Source organism: Somniosus microcephalus, unplaced genomic scaffold, assembly GCF_052327205.1.
Source record: "Somniosus microcephalus isolate GS21.2 unplaced genomic scaffold, FLI_Smic_1.0 scaffold137, whole genome shotgun sequence".
Classification (NCBI taxonomy): Eukaryota; Metazoa; Chordata; class Chondrichthyes; order Squaliformes; family Somniosidae; genus Somniosus; species Somniosus microcephalus.
In genome coordinates this window covers 498,697-523,467 of record NW_028225324.1, presented here as the reverse complement: position 1 = coordinate 523,467, position 24,771 = coordinate 498,697, and the positions used below count along the sequence as shown (strand labels likewise).

At 46.2% G+C, this 24,771-nt stretch overlaps 1 pseudogene; it reads right to left on the bottom strand.

Annotated features, from left to right (window-relative positions):
• Positions 1–23,252: 23,252 nt before the first annotated feature.
• On the bottom strand, positions 23,253–24,506 carry LOC147082214 (uncharacterized; annotated as a pseudogene).
• Positions 24,507–24,771: the final 265 nt, after the last annotated feature.

The window sequence follows — 24,771 nt, the reverse complement described above, 5'->3', positions numbered from 1 at the left end:
GCCAGTTGTCGTGGTACATGTAGGTACCAACGATGTAGGTAAAAAGAGGGAGGAGGTCCTACAAGCTGAATTTAGGGAGTTAGGAGCTAAATTGAAAAGTAGGACCTCAAAGGTAGTAATCTCTGGATTGCTACCAGTGCCACGAGCTAATAAGTTTAGAGAGAGTAAGATAGATAAGCTAAATACGTGGCTTGAGCAGTGGTGCAAGGGAGAGGGATTTAAATTCTTGAGGCATTGGAACCAGTTCTTGGGGAGGAGTGACCTGTACCAAGGGGACGGTCTACACCTGAACTGTGAGGGAGCCGATGTCCTCGGGGTAATATTTTCTGGGGCGGTTCGGGAGGATTTAAACTAATTTGGCAGGGGGATGGGAACCTAGGTAGTGGAAAAGAGGGAAGTCATATGAAGTCAGAAATAGATGGTAGAAAGGTGAAAAGCAATAAGCAAAGGAGAGAAACACAAAGGGCCAAACTAATTCATAATGAGAGTGTGAAAAAAGCAAGCCTGAAGGCTTTGTATCTTAATGCTAGAAGCATTAGGAACAAGGTGGATGAATTAGTTGTGGAAATAGAGGTAAACAAGTATGATTTGATTGGGATTACAGAAACGTGGCTGCAGGGTGGGCAAGGCTGGGAACTTAACATCCAGGGATATACAATATTTAGGAAGGATCGGCAAAAAGGTAGGGGAGGTGGCGTAGCATTGCTGGTAAAGGAGGGGATTAATGCAATGGAAAGGAAGGATATTAACTCGGATGAAACGGAATCTGTATGGGTAGAAATGATAAATAGCAAGGGGAGGAAAACGTTAGTGGGTGTGATATATAGGCCTCCAAATAGTAATATGGAGGTGAGGGAAGGCATAAAAAGGGAAATTAGAGAAGCGTGCGATAAGAGCACAGCTGTCATCATGGGTGACTTTAATTTACATATTGATTGGACTACCCAAATTAGTAAAAATTCTGAGGAGGAGGAATTCCTGGAATGTTTTCGGGACGGTTATCTGGACCAATATGTCGAGGAGCCGACTCGAGATCAGGCCATTTTAGACTGGGTATTGTGCAATGAGAAGGGACTTATCAGCAATCTTCTTGTACGAGGCCCCTTGGGTCAGAGCGATCATAATATGATCGAGCTCTCAGTCGAGATGGAGAGTGAGGAAATTGAATCAGAGACTAAGGTCCAGAACTTAAATAAAGGGAATTACGAGGGTATGAGATGGGAATTGGGTAAGATTGATTGGGTGGTGTTTCTGGGGGGATTGACAGTGGATAGACAATGGCAAGCATTCAAAGATAGAATGGAAGAATTCCAGAACATGTTTATACCGGTTTGGCATAAAAATAAACCAAAAAGGTGACTCAACCGTGGATAACGAGGGAAATTAGGGACAGCATAAAATCAAAAAAAGGGCATATCAACTGGCAAAAAAAAGCACCAGACCGGAAGATTGGAGGCAGTACAGGATACAGCAAAAGAGGACAAAGGGATTAATCAGGAAGGGGAAAATAGAATACGAAAGTAAACTTGCAGCAAACATAAAGACAGACTGCAAAAGCTTTTATCGGTATATCAGGAGGAAAAGACTGGTAAAATCCCAAGTCGGTCCCTTGCAGTCCGATTCGGGAGAATATATAATGGAGAATAAGGAAATGGCAGACCAATTAAACTCATACTTTGGTTCTGTATTCACAAAGGAGGACACAAATAACCTCCCAGGAATATTGGCAAACATAGGGACTAATGAGAGGGAGGAGCTGACAGAAATTAGTATCTCTAGGGATAAGGTGTTGGGTAAGTTGAGGGGACTGAAGGCCGACAAATCCCCGGGGCCTGATAAACTACATCCTAGGGTACTTAAGGAGGTGGCCCTGGAGATAGCAGATGCTCTAAGGATCATCTTCCGGAACTCCATTGACTCGGGAACAGTACCCGTGGATTGGAGGGTAGCTAATGTTACCCCAATATTTAAAAAGGGGGGTAGAGAGAAAGCAGGGAATTATAGACCAGTAAGCCTTACATCGGTTGTGGGCAAAATGCTAGAGTCCATTATTAAGGATAAAATAGCGGAGCACTTGACAAATGGGGAAAGGATCGGACAGAGTCAACATGGATTTACAAAGGGTAAATCGTGTTTGACTAATCTGCTGGAATTTTTTGAGGAAGTAACTGGTAAAATAGATGGGGGAGAGCCAGTGGATGTGGTGTACCTTGACTTCCAGAAAGCCTTCGATAAGGTTCCACACAGAAGATTATCATGCAAAATTAAGGCTCATGGGATTGGGGGCAAAGTATTAACGTGGATAGAGAACTGGCTGGCGGATAGAAAACAGAGAGTTGGAATAAACGGCTCGTTTTCGGAGTGGCAGGCAGTGACCAGCTGGGTGCCGCAAGGATCTGTCCTGGGACCCCAGCTGTTCACAATATATATAAATGATCTGGATCAGGGAATTGGATGCAATATTTCCAAATTCGCTGACGACACTAAACTAGGAGGAGGGGTGGGCTCTGATGAGGATGTCAGGAGGCTACAGTGCGATTTGGACAGGTTGGGGGAATGGGCGGATACGTGGCAGATGCACTATAATGTGGATAAATGCGAGGTTATCCACTTTGGGGGTAAAAACAGGAGGGTAGATTATTATCTAAATGGCAATAGATTGGGAGATGGGGAAGTGCAGAGGGACCTGGGTGTTCTTGTGCACCAGTCACTGAAGGAGAGTATGCAGGTGCAACAGGCGATTAAGAAGGCAAATGGTATGTTGGCCTTCATATCAAGGGGGTTCGAGTATAGGAATAGGGATACCTTACTACAGCTGTACAAGGTGCTGGTGAGACCGCATCTGGAGTATTGTGTACAGTTTTGGTCGCCCCATCTGCGGAAGGATGTTCTTGCCATGGAAAGAGTGCAACGGCGATTCACCAGGCTGATACCTGGAATGGTGGGAATGACCTACGAAGAGAGATTAAATAGTTTGGGCTTGTACTCACTGGAGTTTAGAAGATTGAGAGGGGATCTCATCGAAACATATAAAATTATGGCAGGTCTGGACAGGCTGAATTCAGAGAGAATGTTTCCAATGGCCGGGGAGCACAGAACCAGGGGCCACAGTCTAAAAATAGCGGGCAAATCATTTAAAACAGAGATGAGGAAGAATTTCTTCACTCAGAGTGGTGAGCCTGTGGAATTCCCTGCCACAGAGGGCTGTGAAGGCTAATTCAATAAATATTTTCGAGAGAATTGGATATATTTCTGAAGGCTAAGGGGATTAAGGGTTACGGAGAAAAGGCGGGGACGGGGTACTGAACTGGTAAGATCAGCTAAGATCTCAGACGAAGATCAGCCATGATCTCATTGAATGGCGGAGCGGGCTCGAAGGGCCGAATGGCCTACTCCTGTTCCTATCTCTATGTTTCTATACTGCCATCGATGTATCACCTGTGCGCAGTATAACCCCGGGCGACCCATAAAGGTCAAAATGGGACATCAACCAAGGCCACGAGGGCCCTGGGAGCATATACAAATAGACTTCACAGATCCCCTTCCACCGTCACACGGCAAAACATACTGCCTCGTGGTCATAGACCAATTCACCCGCTGGGTAGAGGCTTTCCCCACGTGAAATTGCACCGCTTTGATGGTTGCCAGAGTCTTAGCTGAAGAAGTAATCCCCAGGTGGGGAATACCAATTCAAATGGACTCTGATCAAGGTACCCACTTTACCGGGAGTGTCATAAAAATGGTATGCCAATTAATGGGAATTAAACAAAAATTCCACATCCCATACCACCCTCAAAGTTCGGGCATGGTGGAACGAATGAACCGAACCCTTAAAAATGCATTGGCAAAGGCAATGCAGACGTCGGGGAAAACCTGGACTGAAGTATTGCCCATTATCCTAATGAAGCTGCGAGCCACTGAAAACCGAACGACAGGCTTGACCCCTTATGAATTGATGACAGGAAGGGCGATGCAATTGCCAGAAGGCATCATAACAGGTGGGGCCGATGTAGGCCCTTTAAAAGATAGACTAAAACGATACGTTCTGGAACTTAGCACTCAATTAAAGGAGATGCGAAAGAATGTCCGTGATAATCAGGAGGACAAGGATTGGGCACAAGAGCTCACAATGACGGCTTATGTTCCCTCAGCGGGTAGTAAAGTCATGGTGAAAACTTTGCCCAGCAAACCAGGGTTCGCCCCAAAATGGAGTGGGCCATATGAAATCATAATCAGTGGGGATACCTGTGCCTGTCTAGACATAAGGGGTAAAGGAGTATGGAAGCATTGGACACAATTGAAAGTATATAAAGACCACTGACTGGCTACTTTCTGAATCTGTTTTACAGGTGATCTGCATACCCTTTGTCATAAAATTCCTGTAAAGACTGGACTGTAGTGATATATTAATCATGTTTAGAGTATTATGGGTAATGGTGTTATTTCATATTGTCACGGGAAGCGCGGTACCCCATTTACGTAAAGAGAGAGGATTGCATGTAAATACCTTTCTGTATATGTCATATGTCTATGCGGAAAAAATGGGCCAAAGCTCCTGCTGGGTGTGCGCCCATGTGCCCACCCATACGGGGGCAGGAATCCCATTAAGGCCTATCCCCTTTAAGGTAGAGGAGATGGTAGGGTGGTTATTATACTCTAATACCACCTGGAATAAGGAGGATACCATACAAACCCAAACTAGCTTGAATCCAGATCAGCTGGAACATGAGTGGAAACAGGCAGGGTATAACCCCACGAACTTTAAAGGATGGTTTCATCCCCAGTACGATAATCGAAGGTATCCAGAAGAGCTATTAGTCAGCACAGGGGGAAAACTAAACAATGCAGAGGGGGAAGTCTGCTTGGTAAACTATGATGAGACAGGGTTAGTGGTTGGATGGAGTAAGTGCAAGTATAATTACACTTTAACCAAAACCAGTACTAAACCACCAGGTGCCCTAGAATGGCCCTACGTGGGAATGTTTAATTTATCCGAAGTGCTAAACCGGACTAGCAATCTACCCTGGAGGGGAATACCTGGGATCATGTACCAACTTTGGAACAAATTTGAGGCCTATAATAATACCTATTTCATTTGCGGATATAAGGCGTATCCATGGCTTCCACGAACCTGGACTGGGTCATGCTATATAGGATATGTAGTACCATACATCCATTATTTATCCTCCCTAACCCACCACTACGGGTACCAGTCATTATGGCAACCAGCCAAGCGTGTTAAGAGAGCTATTACGGAAACCGAAAGATTCTGGGCTATAGCATTCCCCTGGTACGGAACAGGAAAAATAGCAAGGGAATCCATAAACATGGCAGCAGTGCTCAAACAAATAGCCGACGATACGGCTGAGTCCCTGAGAGAAATGAGTGCCGAAATGGTGGCGATCCGGACCACCGCCTTACAGAATAGGATAGCCCTAGATTATCTGTTGGCGGCGCAAGGAGGCACCTGTGCCCTGAGCGGGACAGACTGCTGTACATATGTCACAGATAGCTCCGAGAATATCACGAGCCTAGCAAATCATATCCAAGAAGAAATAAAGAAGCTCCATCAACCCACAAGCACAGGGTGGCTTGATTGGTTGCTAGGGAAAACCGGGTGGGGAGCGTGGATGATGCAAGGGATAATAATAATAGTTGTAATTTGTATGTTGATGTGTTGTGTGCTGAGCCTTATAAAGTTGTGTTGCCAAACTGCTATGAAAACCGTGATGCCGATCGCCTCTATCGTGGAGGAACACACCAACCTGCTACCAAGGGACGAAGAACACTAATACGACACTGTCGAAGGAACAACCGAACCCCCGGACATAAGCCAGTGGCTGTAAGCACCGACGAAAGGGGGACCGAGGATGGTCATCTGGGAGCAAATGAATCGTGCTCCAGGACCAAGAGGAGGGATCGTTAGAATAAAATTTTGCTGGACAAGATTTTGCTGGAAAAGACACAAACAACAAATTCGCTGACTGGGATTAATTGAATCACTGCACAGTGAGACATGCCACGCTTATGCATGGCTGGAACAAAGTTCGTCTCGTGTCCTGACTGGGACTAATTGGATCACTGAGGACTAACAAGGTTCACTGGTATCCTATCATCGAACTAATCACTTGTATCCTATTATCGTACTAATCACATTCCGCCAGGGAACAAGACGGAACGAAGACCTGAAGAGGTAGAATTGGCAACACAAGTGTGTAAACTCCTGACTGGAGGAAAATAATGATATGCGCTAATAAATGAATTGATTGGATGAATGTAAATGATCTAAAACCAACTTCTTGGAATTGTATATAAGCTCGGCACGTACTACAATCGGGGAGAAGGTGCTCTCGCAGACCGCGTGGTTGCAGACGCTTCTCCCAGAGCTCTGTCATTTAATAAAGTTGTCTCTCTTTCTCAAAGTCTAGTTTCCGAGGAATCATTTTTCCGACAACAGGGGTATATCAGAGTGTTACAGTGAGGGGTGTGGGGTATATCGGAGTGCTACAGTGAGGGGTGTGGGGTATATCAGAGACTTACTGTGAGGAGTGTGGGCTATATCAGTGTGTTACAGTGAGGAGTGTGGTGTATATCAGTGTTACAGTGAGAAGTGTGCTGTATATACGAGGGTATTGCAATGAGGAGTGTGGAGTATATCAGAGTGTTACAGTGAGGGGTGTGGGGTATATCAGAATGTTACAGTGAGGGGTGTGGGGTATATCAGTGTTACAGTGAGGTGTGTGGGGTATATCAGAATTTTACAGTGAGCTGTGTTGTTTATATCAGAGTTTAACATTGAGGGGTGTGGGGTATATCAAAGTGTTACAGTGAGGAGTGTGGGGTATATCAGAGTGTTACAGTGAGGAGTGTGGTGTATATACGAGGGTGTTACAATGAGGGGCGTGGGTTACATCAAAGTTTTACATTCAGGGGTGTGGGGTATATCAGTGTTAAAGTGACGGGTGTGCGGTATATCAGAGTGTTACAGTGAGGAATGTGGGGTATATCAGAATTTTACAGTGAGCAGTGTTGTTTATATCAGAGTTTAACATTGAGGGGTGTGGGGTGCATCAGAGTGTTACAGTGAGGAGTGTGGGGTATATCGGAGAGTTACAGTGAGGGGTGTGGGATGTATCAGAGTGTTACAGTGAGGGGTGTGGGGTATATCAGAAATTTACAGTGAGGGGTGTGGGGTATATCAGTGTTACAGTGAGGTGTGTGGGTTATATCAGAATTTTACAGTGAGCAGTGTTGTTTATATCAGAGTTTAACATTGAGGGGTGTGGGGTGAGGAGTGTGGGGTATATCTGTGTTACAGTGAGGAGTGTGGGTTATATCAGAGTGTTACAGTGAGGAGTGCGGTGTATATCTGTTACAGTGAGGAGTGTGGGGTTTATCAGAGTGTTACAGTGAGGGGTGTGGGGTATATCAGTGTTACAGTGAGGAGTGTGGGGTATATACACGAGTGTGTTACAATGAGGAGTGTGGGGTATATCAGTGTTACAGTGAGAGGTGTGCGGTATATCAGAGTGTTACAGTGAGGAGTGTCGGGTATATCAGTGTTACAGTGAGGGGTGTGGGGTATATCAGAGTGTTACAGTGAGGGGTGTGGGGTATATCAGCGTGTTACAGTGAGGAGTGTGGGGAATATCAGACTGTTACAGTGAGGAGTGTGGTGTATATACGAGGGTGTTACAATGAGGGGTGTGGGTTACATCAAAGTTTTACATTCAGGGGTGTGGGGTATATCAGAGTGTTACAGTGAGGAGTGTGGTGTATATCAGAGTGTTACAGTGAGGAGTGTGGGGTATATCAGAGTGTTACAGTGAGGAGTGTGGGGTATATCAGTGTAGTGTATGTAACCTGTACTACCTTAAGAGGATACCTTAAGGCGATGGACTACTTTTTGATGGCTCCTATACATTGTAGTACCGGTGGTGACCACACCGGTATATAAACCCTGCGGAGCAAAGTGTACCTCAGTTCCGCCCTGACCCTCAATCACTAAAGACCTGTTTACTTACTTCTGTAGTCTGTGTCCTGTTATTCAGTATAACTGCATTTGTAAACACAGACTCAACAATCAGAGTGTTACAGTGAGGAGTGTGGGGTATATCAGACTGTTACAGTGAGGGGTGTGGTGTATATCCGAGGGTGTTACAACGAGGGGTGTGTGTTATATCAGCGTGTTACATTCAGTGGTGTGGGGTATGTCAGAGTGTTACAGTGAGGGGTGTGGGGTATATCAGTATGTTACAGTGAGAGGTTTATGGTATTTATGAGAGTGGGTTGTATCTGTGTGTTTCAGTGAGGGGTGCTGGATATAGTGTTGTGAGGTATACCAGAATGTTAGTGAGGGTTATGGGTTATATCAGTGTTTTAAAGTGAACAGAGTTGGTTATATCAGAGTGTAAAATTGAGGGGTGTAGCGTGCATCGGAGTGTTAAGTGAGGTCAGTTGGGTTTATCAGTCTGTTACAGGGAGAGGTTTGGGATATGTATGTGAGGAGTAAAGTGAGAGGTAAATCAGAGTGTTAAAGTGAAAGGTTGGGGTATTTCAAAGTGTTACAGTGAGGTGAGTGGAGCATTACTCTCGATCTAACACATGTGGAGCTGCCTGTTCCAATGAAAGCTCAACGACCTGATAAGTTAACTCTGAACACAGCAGTCATCATGGGTGACTTTAATCTACATATATACTGGGCTAACCAAATTAGTAATAATACTGTGGAGGAGGAATTCCTGGAGTGTATACGGGATGGTTTCCTGCACCAATTTGTCGAGGAACCAACTAGAGATCGGGCCATCTTAGACTGGGTATTATGTAATGAGAAAGGATTAATTAGCAGTCTTGTTGTACGAGGCCCCTTGGGTCGGAGCGAGCATAATTTGATAGAATTCTTCATTAGGATGGAGAGTGAAGTAGTTGACTCAGAGACTAGGGTCCTGAATTTAAACAAAGGAAACTACAATAGTACGAGGCGCGAGTTGGATAGGATTGATTGCGGAATGTCACTCAAAGGGTTGACGGTGGATAGGCAATGGCAAAAATTCAAAGAACGTATGGATGAGCTACAGAATTTGTTCATCCCAGTTTGGCGTAAAAATAAAACAAAAAGGTGACTCAACAGTTGCTAAAAAGGGAAATTGGGGATAGCATAAGATCCAAGGAGAGGACATATTAATTGCCCAGAAGAAGCAGTAAACCTGAGGATTGGGAGCAGTTTAGGATTCAACAAAGGAGGACAAAGGGATTAATTAAGAGGGGTAAAATAGAGTATGAGAGTAAGCTTTCAGGGAACATAAAAACTGACTTTAAATGCATTTGTAGATATGTGAAGAGAAAAAGATTGGTGAAGTCAAGCATAGGTCCCTTGCAGTCAGAATCAGGGGAATTTATAATGGGGAACAAAGAAATGGCAGACCAACTAAATACATATTTTAGTTCTGTCTTCTCCAAGAAGGACACAAAAAACCTCCCGGAGATGTCAGGGAACATAGGGTCTGATGAAAGGGTGGAACTGAATGAAATCAGTATTTTTAGGGAAATGTTGTTAGGGAAATTGACGGGATTGAAGGCTGATAAATCCCCAGGGCCTGATAAGCTACATCCTAGGGTACTTAAGGAAGTGGCCCTAGAAATAGTAGATGAATTGCTGGTCATCTTGCAACATTCGATATACACTGGAAGAGTACCCATGCATTGGAGGGTAGCTAATGTTACCCCACTGTTCAAAAAAGGTGGTAGAGAGAAAACGGGGAATTACAGACCGGTAAGCCTGGCATCGGTAATGGGGAAAATGCTAGAGTCCATTATAAAAGATGTAATAGCAGAGCACTTGGAAAACAGTGACAGGATCGGACAAAGTCAACATGGATTTACAAAAGGTAATTTGTGCTTGAATAATTTACTGGAATTTTTTAAGGATGTAACTGGTAGAATAGATAAGGGAGAACCATTGGACGTGGTGTATTTGGATTTTCAAAAGGCTTTCGATAAGGTCCCGCATAAGAGATTAGCGTATAAAGTTAAGGCACATGGGATTGGGGGCAAGGTATTGACTTGGATAGAGAACTGGTTGGCAGACAGGAAGCAAAGAGTTGGAATAAACGGGTCTTTTTCTGAGTGGCAGGCAGTGACTAGTGGGGTACCGCAGGGATCGGTCCTTGGACCACCAACTGTTCACAATATATTTTAATGATCTAGACGAGGGAACTAGATGTAATATCTCCAAGTTTGCAGATGACACAAAGCTGGGTGGGCGTGTGTGCTGTGAGGAGGATGCAGAGAAACGCCAGAATGATTTGGACAGGTTGGGTGATTGGGCAGAAGCGTGGCAGATGCAATATAATGTGGATAAATGCGAGGTTATCCACTTTGGTGTCAAAAACAGGAAGGCAGATTATTATCTGAATGGCAATAGATTGGGAAAAGGGGAAGTGAAACGAGACCTGGGTGTTCTTGTGCCCCAGTCGCTGAAAGTAAGCAAGCAGGTGCAGCAGGCGGTTAAGAAGACAAAGTTTATGCTTGTATTCATAGCGAGAGGTTTTGAGTACAGGAACAAGGATGTCTTGCTGCAGTTGTACTGGGCTTTGGTGAGATCACATCTTGAGTATTGTGTGCAGTTTTGGTCGCCTTATCTGAGGAAGGATGTTCTTGCCATGGAGGGAGTGCAGCGAAGATTCACCAGGTTGATAGCTGGGATGGCAGGAATGACGAGGAGAGATTGGGTCGATTGGGCATATAAATCGCTGGAGTTTAGAAGAATGAGAGGGTATCTCATTGAAACTTATAATATTCTAACAAGACCAGACAGACTAGATGCAGGAAGGATGTTCCCGATGATTGGGGTGTCCAGAACCAGGGGTCACAGTATAAGGATAAGGGGTAAGCCATTTAGGACAGAGATGAGGAGTAATTTCTTCACCCAGAGAGTGGTGAACCTGTGGAATTCTCTACCACAGAAGGCAGTGGAGGCCAATTCATTAAATATATTCAAGCAGGAGTTGGATATATCTCTTAAGGCTAAAGGGATCAAGGGATATGGAGAGAAAGCAGGGACAGGGTACTGAATTTGGATGATCAGCTATGATCTCATTGAATGGCGGAGCAGGCTCGAGGGGCCGATAGGCCTACTCCTGCTCCTATTTCTTATGATCTTATATTCTTAAAGCTCCCTGAATACTGTCCCATCAAACACATAAATGCAGATCTATTCATACAGTGTATAAACAGATATATCCCTGAGTGTATAATTATACATTCGTATAATTTGTATATACTCTTTTCTTAGGTTTACTGGTTGTCCCTCTGTTTATGGCAAGCTGTAACATAGGGTGCCGCTAAGGTTACACAGTTTCTCTGTTCCCCTAGTAGGTATGGGAGTTTTTGGTCGTCATTCAAATTTCTGAATTCAGGGCATATTTGTGTGAATTTTTGGTAGAAATTCTCCCTGATGTCCTGATATTTTCCACAAGCTGTGAGGAAGTGCACCTCTGTCTCCACCACTCCCTGACTGCAGTGAGAGCATATCCTGTCCTCTCTTGGCAGCCGGGTCTGTCTGTGTCTGCCTTTTTCGATCGCCAGGCTATGTTCACTAAGTCTGTACCTTGTCAAGGTTTTTCTCAGTTTGCTATCCTTTACCATGGTCAGGTATTCAGCCATGTTGTATTGTCTGTTTAGTGCCAAGTAGCAATTGAGTTTGTTTTGGGTTTTTGTTGTTTCTGCCCAATATGACAGGTATTTTTCCTTTTGCTTAGTGACAATTGTGTTGGGTCGAATTCTCTGTGCTACGATGTCACTGTCCTGGGGCTGGTTATTGTTAGTAGTGTTAGTGGTTGCTTCACTGAGTCCCAGGACTAGTTGACTGAGGGTATTCTTCTTTATGGTCCTCTCTTGGCATTTCAAGGCTTCGTAATGATAGCAGTGGGTGTATTGATTTCTTTGTGGGTTCAATGATGAGACATTTATGAAAGAGAATGAGTTTTAATCTAAAGTCTGTTCAACTCTTTATACAGCTTTTCAGGAGACACCCTGCTAGTGATGCATCTTAAATGAAACCGAAACCAAAAATAACTGCCTTGCTTCTCTCGGTCACATGCCCTCTGCTGGTCAGGCACAAGCAATCAATACACGCAATCATGCTATTAAGGCATCATAATCGAACAGGCAAATACCATCTCTATTTGCTGATATCATTACAGTGGGGGTTGCTCATTTTTAGGTGTTTCCAAAATTTGGTGGCTTTTTTGTATAGTAATTATTAATGGATATTGGCCTAGTTACACACCTTTCTCTCTCGCTCCTAGTCTCTCTCTATCACAGCACAGAGTTACACACCTTTCTCGCTCCTAGTCTCTCTATCACAGCACAGAGTTACACACCTTTCTCTCTCGCTCCTAGTCTCTCCCTATCACAGCACAGAGTTACACACCTTTCTCTCTCGCTCCTAGTCACTCTATCACAGCACAGAGTTACACACCTTTCTCTCTCGCTCCTAGTCTCTCTCTATCACAGCACAGAGTTACACACCTTTCTCTCTCGCTCCTAGTCTCTCTCTATCACAGCACAGAGTTACACACCTTTCTCTCTCGCTCCTAGTCTCTCTCTATCACAGCAGAGTTACACACCTTTCTCTCTCGCTCCTAGTCTCTCTCTATCACAGCACAGAGTTACACACCTTTCTGTAAAGTCTGTGGGTTGTGCAGTTAATAAATACACAGACTTCAGAAGTAACAAACAAAACAGGTCTTTACTATTCGAAGGTCCGGGCGAATCTGCCCAATAACTCCTGGCACACTTATATACTGGTGTGGTCACTATCGGTATTACAGTATACAGAAGCCAAACAAATAGTGCCACACCTAAAGTAGTTCCCTTAAAGGTGAACGGTTACATTCAATAGTTCCCTTAAAGATAGACGGGTACATACACTACACTTTCTCTCTCTCTCCTAGTCTCTCTCTATCACAGCACAGAGTTACACACCTTTCTCTCTCGCTCCTAGTCTCTCTCTATCACAGCACAGAGTTACACACCTTTCTCTCTCGCTCCTAGTCTCCATCACAGCACAGAGTTACACACCTTTCTGTCTTTCTCCTAGTCTCTCTCTATCACAGCACAGAGTTACACACCATTCTCTCTCGCTCCTAGTCTCTCTCTATCACAGCACAGAGTTACACACCTTTCTCTCTCGCTCCTAGTCTCTCTCTATCACAGCACAGAGTTATACACCTTTATCTCGCGCTCCTGGTCTCTCTCTATCACAGCAGAGTTACACACCTTTCTCTCTCGCTCCTAGTCTCTCTCTATCACAGCACAGAGTTACACACCTTTCTCTCTCGCTCCTAGTCTCTCTATCACAGCACAGAGTTACACACCTTTCTCGCTCCTAGTCTCTCTCTCTCACTGCACAGAGTTACACACCTTTCTCTCTCGCTCCTAGTCTCTCTCTATCACAGCACAGAGTTACACACCTTTCTCTCTTGCTCCTAGTCTCTATCACTGCACAGAGTTACACACCTTTCTCTCTCGCTCCTAGTCTCTCTCTATCACAGCACAGAGTTACACACCTTTCTGTAAAGTCTGTGGGTTGTGCAGTTAATAAATACACAGACTTCAGAAGTAACAAACAAAACAGGTCTTTACTATTCGAAGGTCCGGGCGAATCTGCCCAATAACTCCTGGCACACTTATATACTGGTGTGGTCACTATCGGTATTACAGTATACAGAAGCCAAACAAATAGTGCCACACCTAAAGTAGTTCCCTTAAAGGTGAACGGTTACATTCAATAGTTCCCTTAAAGATAGACGGGTACATACACTACACTTTCTCTCTCTCTCCCAGCACAGAGTTACACACCTTTCTCTCTCGCTCCTAGTCTCTCTCTATCACAGCACAGAGTTACACACCTTTCTCTCTCGCTCCTAGTCTCCATCACAGCACAGAGTTACACACCTTTCTCTCTCTCTCCTAGTCTCTCTCTATCACAGCACAGAGTTACACACCTTTCTCTCTCGCTCCTAGTCTCTCTCTATCACAGCACAGAGTTACACACCTTTCTCTCTCGCTCCTAGTCTCTCTCTATCACAGCACAGAGTTATACACCTTTATCTCGCGCTCCTGGTCTCTCTCTATCACAGCAGAGTTACACACCTTTCTCTCTCGCTCCTAGTCTCTCTCTATCACAGCACAGAGTTACACACCTTTCTCTCTCGCTCCTAGTCTCTCTATCACAGCACAGAGTTACACACCTTTCTCGCTCCTAGTCTCTCTCTCTCACAGCACAGAATTACACACCTTTCTCTCTCGCTCCTACTCTCTCTATCACTGCACAGAGTTACACACCTTTCTCTCTCGCTCCAAGTATCTCTCTATCACAGCACAGAGTTACACACCTTTCTCTCTCGCTCCTAGTCTGTCTCTATCACAGCACAGAGTTACACACCTTTCTCTCTCGCTCCTAGTCTCTCTCTATCACAGCACAGAGTTACACACCTTTCTCTCTTGCTCCTAGTCTCTATCACTGCACAGAGTTACACACCTTTCTCTCTCGCTCCAAGTATCTCTCTATCACAGCACAGAGTTACACACCTTTCTCTCTCGCTCCTAGTCTGTCTCTATCACTGCATAGAGTTAAACACCTTTCTCTCTCGCTCCTAGTCTCTATCACTGCACAGAGTTACACACCTTTCTCTCTCGCTCCTAGTCTGTCTCCATCACAGCACAGAGTTACACACCTTTCTCTCTCGCTCCTAGTCTGTCTCTATCACAGCACAGAGTTACACACCTTTCTCTCTCGCTCCTAGTCTCTCTCTATCACAGCACAGAGTTACACACCTTTCTCTCTTGCTCCTAGTCTCTATCACTGCACAGAGTTACACACCTTTCTCTCTCGCTCCAAGTATCTCTCTATCACAGCACAGAGTTACACACCTTTCTCTCTCGCTCCTAGTCTGTCTCTATCACTGCATAGAGTTAAACACCTTTCTCTCTCGCTCCTAGTCTCTATCACTGCACAGAGTTACACACCTTTCTCTCTCGCTCCTAGTCTGTCTCCATCACAGCACAGAGTTACACACCTTTCTCTCTCGCTCCTAGTCTCTCTCTCTCACAGCACACAGTTACACACCTTTCTCTCTCGCTCCTAGTCTCTCTCTATCACAGCACAGAGTTACACACCTTTCTCTTTCGCTCCTAGTCTCTCTCTATCACAGCACAGAGTTACACAACTTTCTCTCTCGCTCCTAGTCTCTCTCTATGACTGCACAGTTACACACCTTTCTCTCTCGCTCCTAGTCTCTATCACAGCACAGAGTCACACACATTTCTCTCTCGTTCCTAGTCTCTCTCTATCACAGCACAGAGTTACGCACCTTTATCTCTCTGTCACTGCAAAGAGTTACACACCTTTCTCTCTCGATCCTAGTATCTATCACTGCACAAAGTTACACAACCTTCCCTCTCGCTCCTAGTCTCTCTCGATCAGTGCGCAGAGTTACACACCTTTCTCTCTCGCTCCTTGTCTCTCTCTATCAAAGCACAGAGTTACACACCTTTCTCTCTCGCTCCTAGTCTCTCTCTATCACCGCACAGAGTTACACACCTTTCTCTCTCGCTCCTAGTCTCTATCACTGCAGTTACACACCTTTCTCTCTCGCTCCTAGTCTCTCTCTTTCACAGCAGAGTTACACACCTTTCTCTCTCGCTACTAGTCTCTCTCTATCACAGCACAGAGTTACACACCTTTCTCTCTCGATCCTAGTCTCTCTCTATCACTGCACAGAGTTACACACCTTTCTCTCTCGCTCCTAGTCTCTCTCTATCACAGCACAGATTTACACACCTTTCTCTCTCACTCCTAGTCTCTCTCTATCACAGCACAGAGTTACACACTGTCTCTCTCGCTCCTAGTCTCTATCACAGCATAGAGTTACACACCTTTCTCTCTCGCTCCTAGTCTCTCTCGATCAGTGCGCAGAGTTACACACCTTTCTCTCTCGCTCCTTGTCTCTCTCTATCAAAGCACAGAGTTACACACCTTTCTCTCTCGCTCCTAGTCTCTATCACTGCACAGAGTTACACACCTTTCTCTCTTGCTCCTAGTCTCTCTCTTTCACAGCAGAGTTACACACCTTTCTCTCTCGCTACTAGTCTCTCTCTATCACAGCACAGAGTTACACACCTTTCTCTCTCGCTCCGAGTCTCTCTCTATCACTGCACAGAGTTACACACCTTTCTCTCTCGCTCCTAGTCTCTCTCTATCACAGCACAGAGTTACAAACCATTCCCTCTCGCTCCTAGTCTCTCTCCATCACAGCACAGATTTACACACCTTTCTCTCTCACTCCTAGTCTCTTTCTATCACAGCACAGAGTTACACACCGTTCTCTCTCGCTTCTATTCTCTCTCTATCACAGCACAATGTTAAACACCTTTCTCTCTCGCTCCTAGTCTCTCTCTATCACAGCACAGAGTTATACACCTTTCTCTCTCGCTCCTAGTCTCTCTCTATCACAGCACAGAGTTACACACCTTTCTCTCTCGCTCCCAGTCTCTCTCTATCACAGCACAGTTACACACCTTTCTCTCTCGCTCCTAGTCTCTATCACAGCACAGAGTTACATGCCTTTCTCTCTCACTCCTAGTCTCTCTCTATCACAGCACAGAGATACAAAACTTTCTCTCTCGCTCCTAGTCTCTCTCTATCACAGCAGAGAGTTACACACCTTTCTCGCTCCTAGTCTCTCTCTATCACAGCACAGAGATACACACCTTTCTCTCTCGCTCCTGGTCTCTCTCGATCACAGCACGGAGTTACACACCTTTCTCTCTCGCTCCTCGTCTCTCTCTATCACTGCACAGAGTTACACAACTTTTTCTCTCCCTCCTAGTCTCTATCACTGCTCAGAATGGTGTGGAGAAGCCGGAGTTGGACTGGGGTGGACAAATGTAAGAAGTCACACAACACCAGGTTATAGTCCAACAGCTTTATTTGAAATCACAAGCTTTCGGAGCGCTGCTCCTTCTTCAGATGAAGTGGAGAAATGCATAAAGACACATCTGACATGATTCTCTGACTATATAAGCTGTGTCTTTATGCATTTCTCCACTTCACCTGAAGAATGAGCAGCGCTCAAAGAGCTTGTGATTTCAAATAAAGCTGTTGGACTATAACCTGGTGTTGTGTGACTTCTTACAACTGCTCAGAGTTACACACCTTTCTCTCTCGCTCCTTGTCTCTCTCTATCACAGCACAGAGTTACATACCTTTCTCTCTCGCTCCTAGTCTCTCTCTATCACAGCACAGAGTTACACACCTTTCTCTCTCGCTCCGAGTCTCTCTCGATCACTGCACAGAGTTACACACCTTTCTCTCTCGCTCCTAGTCTCTCTCGATCACTGCACAGAGTTACACACCTTTCTCTCGCTCCTGGTCTCTCTCTATCACAGCACAGAGTTACACACCTTTCTCTCTCGCTCCTAGTCTCTCTATCACAGCACAGAGTTACAAACCTTTCTCTCTCGCTCCTAGTCTCTCTCTATCACAGCACAGAGTTACACACCTTTCTCTCTCCCTCCTAGTCTCTCTCGATCACTGCACAGAGTTACACACATTTCTCTCTCGCTCCTGGTCTCTCTCTATCACTGCATAGAGTTAAACACCTTTCTCTCTCGCTCCTAGTCTCTATCACTGCACAGAGCTACACACCTATCTCTCTCGCTCCTAGTCTCTCTCTATCACTGCACAGAGTTACACACCTTTCTCTCTCGCTCCTAGTCTCTGTCACAGCACAGAGATACAGACCTTTCTCTCTCGCTCCTAGTCTCTCTCTATCACAGCACATAGTTACACACCTCTCTCTCTCGCTCCTAGTCTCTCTCTATCACTGCACAGATTTACACACCTTTCTCTCTCGCTCCTAGTCTCTCTCTATCACAGCACAGAGTTACTCACATTTCTCTCTCGCTCCTAATCTCTCTCTATCACAGCACAGAGATACAAACCTTTCTTTCTCGCTCCTAGTCACTCTATTACAGCACAGGGTTACACACCTTTCTCTCTCGCTCCTAGTCTCTATCACAGCACAGAGTTACACACCTTTCTCTCTCGCTCCTGGTCTCTCTCTATCACTGCACAGAGTTACACACCTTTCTCTCTCACTCCTAGTCTCTCTCTATCACAGCACAGAGTTACACACCTCTCTCTCTCGCTCCTAGTCTCTATCACTGCACAGAGCTACACACCTATCTCTCTCGCTCCTAGTCTCTCTCTATCACTGCACAGAGTTACACACCTTTCTCTCTCGCTCCTAGTCTCTGTCACAGCACAGAGATACAGACCTTTCTCTCTCGCTCCTAGTCTCTCTCTATCACAGCACATAGTTACACACATTTCTCTCTCGCTCCTCGTCTCTCTCTATCACAGCAGAGTTACACACCTCTCTCTCTCGCTCCTAGTCTCTCTCTATCACTGCAAAGATTTACACACCTTTCTCTCTCGCTCCTAGTCTCTCTCTATCACAGCACAGAGTTACTCACATTTCTCTCTCGCTCCTAATCTCTCTCTATCACAGCACAGAGATACAAACCTTTCTTTCTCGCTCCTAGTCTCCATCACAGCACAGAGTTACACACCTTTCTCTCTCGCTCCTGGTCTCTCTCTATCACTGCACAGTGTTACACACCTTTCTCTCTCACTCCTAGTCTCTCTCTATCACAGCACAGAGTTACACACCTCTCTCTCTCGCTCCTAGCCTCTCTCTATCACAGCACAGATTTACACACCTTTCTCTCTCGCTCCTAGTCTCTCTCTATCACAGCACAGAGTTACACACCTGTCTCTCTCGCTCCTAGTCTCTCTCTATCACAGCAGAATGGTGCACACCTTTCTCTTGCTCCTAGTCTCTCTCAATCAATGCACAGAGTTACACACATTTCTCTCTCGCTCCTAGTCTCTCTCTATCACAACACAGAGTTACACACCTTTCAATCTCGCTCCTTGTCTCTCTCTATCACAGCACAGAGATACACCCCTTTCTCTCTCGCTCCAAGTCTCTCTCTATCACAGCACAGATTTACACACCTTTCACTCTCGCTCCTAGTCTCTCTATCACAGCACAGAATTACACACCTTTCTCTCCCGCTCCTAGTCTCTCTCTATCACAGCACAGAGTTACACACCTTTATCTCTCTATCACTGCAAGAGTTACACACCTTTCTCTCTCGATCCTAGTCTCTATCACTGCACAGACTTACAAACCTTTCTCTCTCGCTCCTAGTCTCTCTCTATCACAGCACAGAGTTACACACCTTCCTCTCTCGCTCCTAGTCTCTCTCTATCACTGCACAGAGTTACACACCTTTCTCTCTCGCTCCTTGTCTCTCTCTATCACAGCACAGAGTTACACACCTTTCTCTCTCGCTCCTAGTCTCTCTATCACAGCACAGAGTTACACATCTTTCTCTCTCGCTCCTCGTCTCTCTCTATCACAGCACAGAGTTACACACCTTTCTCTCTCCCTCCTAGTCTCTCTCGATCACTGCACAGAGTTACACACCTTTCTCTCTCGCTCCCGGTCTCTCTCTATCACTGCATAGAGTTAAACACCTTTCTCTCTCGCTCCTAGTCTCTATCACTGCACAGAGTTACACACCTTTCTCTCTCGCTGCTAGTCTCTCTCTATCACAGCACAGAGTTACACACCTTTATCTCTCTGTCACTGCAAAGAGTTACACACCTTTCTCTCTCGATCCTAGTCTCTATCACTGCACAAAGTTACACAACCTTCTCTCTCGCTCCTAGTCTCTCTCTATCACAGCAGAGAGATACACACCTTTCTCTCTCGCTCCTAGTCTCTATCACTGCACAGAGTTACACACCTTTCTCTCTCGCTCCTAGTCTCTCTCTTTCACAGCAGAGTTACACACCTTTCTCTCTCGCTCCTAGTCTCTCTCTATCACTGCACAGATTTACACACCTTTCTCTCTCGCTCCTAGTCTCTCTCTATCACAGCACAGATTTACACACCTTTCTCTCTCACTCCTAGTCTCTCTCTATCACAGCACAGAGTTACACACTGTCTCTCTCGCTCCTAGTCTCTATCACAGCAGAGAGATACACCCCTTTCTCTCTCGCTGCTAGTCTCTCTCTTTCACAGCAGAGTTACACACCTTTCTCTCTCGCTCCTAGTCTCTCTCTATCACTGCACAGATTTACACACCTTTCCCTCTCGCTCCTAGTCTCTCTCTATCACAGCACAGTGTTACACACCTTTCTCTCTCGCTGCTAGTCTCTCTCTATCACAGCACAGAGTTACACACCTTTCTTTCTCGCTCCTAGTCTCTCTCTATCACAGCACAGAGAGATTAGCGTGTAAGATTAAGGCACATGGGATTGGGGGTAATGTATTGAGTTGAATAGAGAACTGGTTGGCAGACAGATAGCAAAGAGTTGGAATAAATGGGTCCATTTCCGAGTGGCAGGCAGTGACTAGTGGGGTACCACAGGGGTTCATCCTTGGACCCCAGCTATTCACAATACATATTGATGATCTAGACAAGGGAACTAGATGTAATATCTCCAAATTTGCAGATGACACAAAGCTGCGTGGGCTTGTGTGCTTTGAGAAGGATGTTGAGAAACTCCAGGATGATTTGGACATGTTGGGTGATTGGGCAGAAACATGGCAAATGCAATATAACGTGGATAAATGTGAGGTTGTCCACTTTGGTGGTAAAAACAGGAAGGCAGATTATTATCTAAATGGCAATAGATTGGGAGAAGGGGAAGTGCAACGAGACCTGGGTGTCCTTGTGCACCAGTCGCTGAAGGTAAGCATGCAGGTGCAGCAGGCGGTTAAGAAGGCAAATGGTATGTTGGCCTTCGTAGCGAGAGGGACAAGGATGTCTTGCTGCAGTTGTACAGGGACTTGGTGAGACCACATCTTGAGTATTGTGTGCAGTTTTGTTTGCCTTATCTGAGGAAGGATGTTCTTGCCATGGAAGGAGTTCAGCGAAGGTTCACCAGTTTGATACCTGGGATGGCAGGAATGACGTATGAGGAGAGATTGGGTCGATTGGACATGTTTAGAAGAATGAGAGGTGATCTCATTGAAACTTATAAAATTCTGACAGGAATGGACAGACTAGATGCAGGAAGGATGTTCCGATAGTCGGGGAGTCCAGAACCAGGGGACACAGTCTAAGGATAAAGGGTAGGACATTTAGGACAGAAATGAGGAGGAATTTCTTCACCCAGAGAGTGGTGAACCTCTACCATAGAAGGGGGTGGAGGCCAGTTCATTAAATATATTCAAGAAGGTGTAGGATATATTTCTTAAGTCTAAAGGGATCAAAGAGTATGGGGAGAAAGCAGGGACCGGGTACTGAATTTGGATGATCAGCCTTCATCGCATTGAATGGTGGAGCAGACTCGATGGACCGAATGGCCTACTCCTGCTCCTATCTTCAATGTTTCAAGTCCCCGATCACCAACCCCATGGGAGGGCAGCATGGGTGAGAGCGGCTCACTACAATATCAACCCCAGTGAGCCCAGTGTAGACAGTGTGTGAGTGAGTTTGTGAATGACCCCGATCACGAGCCCCGTGGAGGCCTGAGGGCGTGTGGCTAACCACAATATCAGGACCAGGGAGCCCAGTGTAGACAGTGTGTGAGTGAGTGTGTGAATGTCCCCAATCACTGGCCCCACGGCCTGGGGGAGAGCGGCTCACCACAATATCAGACCTAGGGAGCCCAGTGTAGACAGTGTGTGAGTGAATGTGTGAATGTGCCCATCACTGGCTCCACGGCCCGGGGGAGAGAGGCTCACCACAATATCAGGCCCATGGAGCTCCGTGTAGACAGTGTGTGAGTGAGTGTGTGAATGTCCCCAATCACTGGCCCCACGGCCTGGGGGAGAGAGGCTCACCACAATATCAGACCCAGGGAGCCCTGTGTAGACAGTGTGTGAGTGAATGTGTGAATGTGCCCATCACTGGCTCCACGGCCCGGGGGAGAGAGGCTCACCACAATATCAGGCCCAGGGAGCCCAGTGTAGACAGTGTGTGAGTGAGTGTGTGAATGTCCCCGATCACCGGCCCCACGGCCTGGGGGAGAGAGGCTCACCACAATATCAGGCCCAGGGAGCCCAGTGTAGACAGTGTGTGAGTGAGTGTGTGAATGTCTCCGATCACCGGCCCCACGGCCTGGGGGAGAGAGGCTCACCACAATATCAGGCCCATGGAGCTCCGTGTAGACAGTGTGTGAGTGAGTGTGTGAATGTCCCCGATCACTGGCCCCACGGCCCGGGGGAGAGAGGCTCACCACAATATCAGACCTAGGGAGCCCAGTGTAGACAGTGTGTGAGTGAGTGTGTGAATGTCCCCGATCACTGGCCCCACGGCCCGGGGGAGAGAGGCTCACCACAATATCAGACCTAGGGAGCCCAGTGTAGACAGTGTGTGAGTGAGTGTGTGAATGTTCCCGATCACTGGCTCCACGGCCCGGGGGAGAGCGGCTCACCACAATATCAGACCCAGGGAGCCCAGTGTAGACAGTGTGTGAGTGAGTGTGTGAATGTTCCCGATCACTGGCTCCACGGCCCGGGGGAGAGCGGCTCACCACAATATCAGACCCAGGGAGCCCTGTGTAGACAGTGTGTGAGTGAGTGTGTGAATGTCCCCATCACTGGCTCCACGGCCCGGGGAGAGAGGCTCACCACAATATCAGGCCCAGGGAGCTCCGTGTAGACAGTGTGTGAGTGAGTGTGTGAATGTCCCCGATCACTGGCCCCACGGCCTGGGGGAGAGCGGCTCACCACAATATCAGGCCCATGGAGCTCAGTGTAGACAGTGTGTGAGTGAGTGTGTGAATGTCCCCGATCACTGGCCCCACGGCCCGGGGGAGAGCGGCTCACCACAATATCAGACCTAGGGAGCCCAGTGTAGACACTGTGTGAGTGAGTGTGTGAATGTCCCCGATCACTGGCCCCACGGCCTGGGGGAGAGCGGCTCACCACAATATCAGACCCATGGAGCTCCGTGTAGACAGTGTGTGAGTGAGTGTGTGAATGTCTCCGATCACCGGCCCCATGGGACGGTGGCCTGCGTGAGCGTGGCTCACCACAATATCATCCCCAGGGAGCCCAGTGTAGGCAGGTTGTGTGTGAGCATGTGAATATCCCCAATTACCGGCCCCGTGGCGGCCCGGGAGCGAGTGGCTCAGCAGAATATCAGACCCAGGGAGCTCTCAGGCTGCAAAGTCTCCGCTTCTTCTCATCCTTTAATGAATTTTACAAACCGAGTAAAGGGATATTTCCCCACATTCTTCAACTGCTCTCTGAACTTAGTCTGGGTCACGGCATAAATCCCAGTGTTTGTGCAGCAACTCAGCAGCTGCAGCCCGAATCCCACTTCCCTTACATAATATGGTAGATATACGGAGCCATACCCCAAATACCTCATCCGGTACCATATAAAATAAACCATAAACACTGCCCATAAAAGGATGAAATTGCCCGAGATAACAAATAGTAAAATGATCGATTTCCTGCGGCTCTCCATCTCTGGGTCTCTGGGACTCTCCCCACGGCTGGGACCCCGGAGTCTCCTGCGGGCTCTGCTGGCCACTAAAATGTGTCTGACCGTGACAGCATTGAGTAGCAGAATTAGAACAAATGGGACCCCCGGGGTGAGAACATAATGAAGGAACTCGATTACTGCCCAGATCCGAGATTGCAAAACACCCAGTGTTACAGCACAAAACCAGGGGAGATTCGCAAGGTAATATTGATCTGTGAACATAAAATACCAGAAAATGTTCTTTAAACCGCTCAGCACAGTCACTGTTCCCAGAACCACAGCCGCCGTTTTCTCGGTGCAATATTTAGTTTTCAGCTTCTGCCAACAAATGGCCACAAATCAATCGAAGGTGAAAGTGACGGTGAACCAGACAGAACAGTCTGTGGCTGCATAAAGCAGAACGGCGTGGATATTACACACGGGGATGGACCGCACGAAATCAAAGTGTACCCAATAAACAATCGGAATGTGCCTCAATATCAGGTCCAATATAATGACCAGTAGATCCGCTGCTGCCATGGCCACCAAGTAGCGAGTGACACATTTGGAGAGACCGCACTTTCCCCGAGACAGGATCACAATCGTCACTAGGTTCACTGTGAGCAAGGGAAATAACAGGGAAATTATACATCAGGCTGGGGAAAAAATTGCAATTTGATGGAATTCGGGGTGAAATATGCAATTCATTGGCGAAATTCAATGATATATTCTAATTCTTTTACATGTGGAGCTGAGTACAGGGTTCATTGTAAGAATAATCAGAATACATTGTGGAATCAATAAATGAAATGGGAATAAATATATCATTAAATTAAAAGATGTTTGATCAATGAGTGATTAAATGATCGATCTATATTTAGACAAGCAGACAAAAGCACCGTCCGAGGTATCAGGGACACAACGGAACAGAACCTCTCAGGATGCCTTCGGGCCCCGGGATCAGTCAGCATTTGGACCGGGGAAATTAACTTCTGTGCCCCTGTGTTAGGGAGGGGGGAAATCCCGCTTGTACTCCTGCTCCTGGTTAGAATATCCATTATATCTAGAACTGAAAATGAATGCAACAGCAAAACCCAGAAACTGCAACGATGGCAATAATTACAGTCAATTATATTTAAAATGTACGGGTGTAATAGGACAATGCTAAAATAATAAATACAAGTGCACTGCAGTTATAAAGATAACTGG